This window comes from Oncorhynchus kisutch, linkage group LG23 (genome assembly GCF_002021735.2).
Source record: "Oncorhynchus kisutch isolate 150728-3 linkage group LG23, Okis_V2, whole genome shotgun sequence".
Lineage (NCBI taxonomy): Eukaryota > Metazoa > Chordata > Actinopteri > Salmoniformes > Salmonidae > Oncorhynchus > Oncorhynchus kisutch.
This window is the reverse complement of record NC_034196.2, coordinates 7,341,176-7,346,429: the sequence shown is the minus strand read 5'-3', so window position 1 is coordinate 7,346,429 and position 5,254 is coordinate 7,341,176.

The following is a 5,254-nucleotide window of genomic DNA, read 5'->3' as shown; positions in this document are numbered from 1 at the left end:
AGAGCTTCCGTGACATATGTTTCCATAGCCACCGTCTCCTCCTGTGACAGCGGGTACACATGACTCCGGGGAAGTGCAGCGTTCTCCTGGAGGTTTATCACGCAATCCCACCGTCGATGGGGTGGTAATTTGGTCGCCCTCTTCTTACTAAAAGCGATAGCCAAATCGGCATATTCTGGGGGAATGCGCACGGTGGAAACCTGGTCTGGACTCTCCACCGTCGTGGCACCGATGGAAACTCCTATACACCTCTCTGAACACTCGTCTGACCACCCCTTAAGAGCCCCCTGTTTCCAGGAAATAAGGGGATTGTGAATAGCCAGCCAGGGAACCCCCAACACCACCGGAAACCCAGGAGAATCAATAAGGTAGAAACTGATCCTCTCCCTATGATTCCCCTGCGTTACCATGTCCAGCGGAATCGTGGCCTCCCTGACCAACCCTGACCCTAACGGTCGGCTATCTAAGGAGTGCACGGGGACAGGTGGGTCTATCTGTACTAACGGAATACCCAATTTACGGGTGAGTCCACGATCCATAAAACTCCCAGCTGCGCCTGAATCGACTAGCGCCTTATGCTGAAGAGAGGGGGAAAACGCAGGATTTTTTTTTTACAAAAACATGTGACCAACAGGGAGCTCTAAGGGTGAGTTTGGGGCTTACTCACCTGGGGTGGCCGAGGAGTGTTCCGCCGACCCTCTCGACTCCCAGAGGGACTCCTCCAACACCGGTCCGAAGTGTGTCCTCTCCGTCCACAATAGGAGCAGGAGGAGCCCCCTCTGATTCCCCTAGATGCAGCTCCTCCCAACTCCATCGGAGTGGGAGTGGGAGAGCTGGAAGGTGGAATTAACAGGACCCTTTCTGAACGCCCGCGGGCAGCTAGCAGGTTGTCCAATCGAATAGACATGTCTATTAGTTCATCCAGGGAGAGAGTTGTGTCCCTGCAAGCTAGCTCCCGGCGGACGTCCTCCCGGAGACTACACCGGTAATGGTCCATCAGGGCCCTGTCATTCCACCCAGCACCAGCAGCTAGGGTCCTAAACTCCAACGCGAAGTCCTGTGCGCTCCTCGTCTCCTGTCTGAGGTGGAACAGTCGCTCACCCGCCGCTTTACCCTCTGGTGGATGATCGTCCTGTGCGCTCCTCGTCTCCTGTCTGAGGTGGAACAGTCGCTCACCCGCCGCTTTACCCTCTGGTGGATGATCGAACACAGCTCGGAAACGGCGGGTGAACTCCAGGTAGTTGTCCCGAGCCGAGTCTGGACTGTTCCAGACCGCGTTAGCCCAGTCCAGGGCCCTTCCCGTTAAACAGGAGACGAGGAGGCTCACACTCTCCTCACCCGAGGGAGCCGGACGCACGGTAGCCAGGTAGAGCTCTAGCTGGAGCAAAAATCCCTGGCACCCAGCTGCCGCTCCATCGTACTCCCTCGGGGGGGAGAGACGCAGTGCGCCGGACCCAGAGGATGACGTAGGTGGAGTAGGTGATGTCGGCAGTGGGGGAGCTGGGGTAGACGTCGGTAGGCCACTCCTCTCCCATCGTTCCATCCTCTCCATCATCTGGTCCATCGCGGTACCAATCCGATGGAGGACCGCTGTGTGGTGGTGAACGCGCTCCTCCATAGTGGGGAGAGGGGTGGTCGCTGCTCCTGCTGATTCCATTTCAGTGGTGCGGGCTTCTGTTACGATCAACTAGGAGTGGTGGTGGGTGGAATCAGGCGCAGAGAGCAGGGTTCAGTCTTTCCTTCAAATTTATTCCCCAGTGCAACAAAACAGTCACGCCGACACACAGGGCGTATAATAAGCCGGTCCAAACAACAGGACAAAATAGTCCGGAGAAATAAATGTACGAATAACTCACACCATCAAACACAGAGTAACACAAACAAGCCCGCACAAATACCCAGCGGGCCTAGTGCCCTTAAATACCCTACAAACAAACCCTAATACAAAACAGGTGTACCCAATTACCCAATAACCAAAAACAAACGGAAAGGAAATCGATGGCAGCTAATAGGCCGGCGACGACGACCGCCGAGCACCGCCCGAACAGGAAATCGGCAAGGTTCGTGACACAGTCAAGGTTTTTGTTTAATAAATTACAGTACCTGAGAAGAAAGAAGAAACCTGCACACTGCTCTTGCTAGTATCAATGCTTTTATATTAAGCTTTAGGTATTGGCCTCAAGGCCTTCGTCAGAGCTTTTGAGAGTGTTCACAATTTGCAACCCTATGTAGACATTTCTCATTTTATTCAACTGTTACTATGCACCTGCAACAAAGATAGCTCAGATGTGCGAGTGCCTTAAGATTTTATTTTTAAATTACCTAATGAAAAAAATCATCACTTCCAAAAGAAGTCAATTCACCACATTTATAAAATCGGGCCCACAGGTCACATGGTCAGCAAAACCACCTTGCCTTAACCAAAGATGGTGGTGTAGGCCTATACTTCTTCACTATTAGGAATCAAGGTAAGGTAAGAATCAAGGTAAGACCCAAGTTTCACTGAAAAAATAAACGTCTTGTTTTCGAGATGATAGTTTCCAGATTCGACCATAATAATGACCTACGGTTTGTATTTCTGTATGTTATTATGTTATAATTAAGTCTATGATTTGATAGAGCAGTCTGACTGAGCAGTGGTAGGCACCAGCAAGCTCGTAAGCATTCATTCAAACAGCACTTTGGTGCGTTTGACAGCAGCTCTTCGCAATGCTTCAAGCATTGAGCTGTTTATGACTTCAAGCCTATCAACTCCAGAGATTAGGCTGGTGTAACCGATGTGAAATGGCTAGCTAGTTAGAGGGGTGCACGCTAATAGCGTTTCAAACGTCACTCGCTCTGAGACTTGGAGTGGTTGTTTCCCTTGCTCTGCATGGGTAACGCTGCTTCGAGGGTGGCTGTTGTCGATGTGTTCCTGGTTCGAGCCCAGGTAGGAACGAGGAGAGGGACGGAAGCTATACTGTGACACTGGCAATACTAAAGTGCCTATAAGAACATCCAATAGTCAAAGGTTAATGAAATACAAATGGTATAGAGAGAAATAGTCCTATAATTCCTATAATAACTACAACCTAAAACTTCTTACCTGGGAATATTGAAGACTCATGTTAAAAGGAACCACCAGCTTTCATATGTTCTCATGTTCTGAGCAAGGAACTTAAACTTTTTAGCTTTCTTACATGGCACATATGGCATTTTTACTTTCTTATCCAACACTTTGTTTTTGCATTATTTAAACCAAATTGAACATGTTTCATTATTTATTTGAGGCTAAATTGATTTTATTTATGTATTATATTAAGTTAAAATAAGTGTTCATTCAGTAATGTTGTAATTGTCATTATTACATTATTTTTTTGGTCCTCTAATAATCTGTATCGGTATTGAAAAATCATAATCGGTCGACCTCTAGTATAAATACACAGGGGACAATGGGGAAGATGGGCAACACCTGGAGGGGGGTGGAGACAAGCACAATGACAGGTGAAACAGATCAGGGTGTGACACTCACTGTAATTAGGTTAAACACTTTGGGCCCAATTCAGACTTATGAAATTGACACCTTTCCTACACACTTCTCAGTAGTTCGTATTCAGACTAAAGCGTGCGCTGAATAAATGTAATTAAACCGCCGACAACCCTCCCACTGTGCCACTCGGGGGCTCCCGAGTGGCGCAGCGGTCTAAGGCACTGCATCTCAGTGCAAGAGGGGTCACTACAGTCCCAGGTTCGATTCCAGGTGCGAAAAGTGCAAATCAATCCCAGAACAACAGCAAAGGACCTTGTGAAGATGCTGGAGGAAACAGGTAGAAAAGTATCTATAGCCACATTAAAACGAGTCCTATATCGACATAACCTGAAAGGCCGCTCAGCAAGGAAGAAGCCACTGCTCCAAAACCGCCATAAAAAAGCCAGACTACGGTTTGGAACTGCACATGGGGATAAATATCATACTTTTTGGAGAAATGTCCTCTGGTATGATGAAACAAAAATTGAACTGTTTGGCCATAATGACCATCATCATGTTTGGAGGAAAAAGGTGGAGGCTTGCAAGCCGAAGAACACCATCCCAACCGCGAAGCACAGGGGTGGCAGCATCATGTTGTGGGGGTGCTTTGCTGCAGGAGGGACTTGTGCACTTCACAAAATAGATGGCTTCATGAGGAAGGAAAGTTATGTGGAAATATTGAAGCAACATCTCAAGACATCAGTGAAGAAGTTAAAGCTTGGTCGCAAATAGTTCTTCCAAATGGACAAATACCCCAAGCATACTTCCAAAGTTGTGGCAAAATGGCTTAAGGACAACAAATTCAAGGTATTGGAGTGGCCATCACAAAGCCCTGACCTCAATCCCATAGAAAATGTGTGGGCAGAACTGAAAAGGCGTGTGCGAGCAAGGAGGCCTACAAACCTGATTCAGTTACACCAGCTCTGTCAGGAGGAATGGGCCAAAATTCACCCAACTTATTGTGAGAAGATTGTGGAAGGCTACACGAAATGCTTGACCCAAGTTAAACAATTTAAAGGTAACGTTACCAAATACTAATTGAGTATGTAAACTTCTGACCCACTGGGAAAGTGATGAAAGAAATTAAACCTGAAATAAATAATTCTCTCTACTAATTATTCTGAAGTTTCACATTCTTAAAATAAAGTGGTGATCCTAACTGATGTAAGACAGGGCTATTTACTTGGATTAAATGTCAGGAATTGTGAAAAACTGAGTTTAAATGTACTTGGCTGAGGTGTATGTAAACTTACGACTTCAACTGTAGGTATTGGTCTTAAGCCGAAAAAGGAAATCCACATGAGCACCACAATGCCTACCACCTATGCTCTTCCAAAGTTTTCCAGCACTATTATACTATTTCCAGTCTATTGTACTTCAAACAATGTGTATGCAGGTTGCTTAGGATTCAAACATTCTCAAATAGCCTAATTCATACACTTAGAGAAGGTACTCCCAAAATAATGTGATTTGTACCGCATACATTTTAAAGTATTGGATTCTTCACACAACACACTAATCCCTGCCTGTATTTCCGTAAACCTTTTTATTTAGCAATACGTCATTGAGGGGGGAAATAATCATAACATATTGTTCGGTCAGTAGGTGCCCAACATAACAAGTAGGAGCCCAACATTCTGACCTTAAAAAACTACTCAGTAACTATTCAGTAAAGTGAAAATAATAGATTAACTTTATATAATTTACATTTTTTCTCATTCCATCACTTACTCTTGCTGTAGCCTT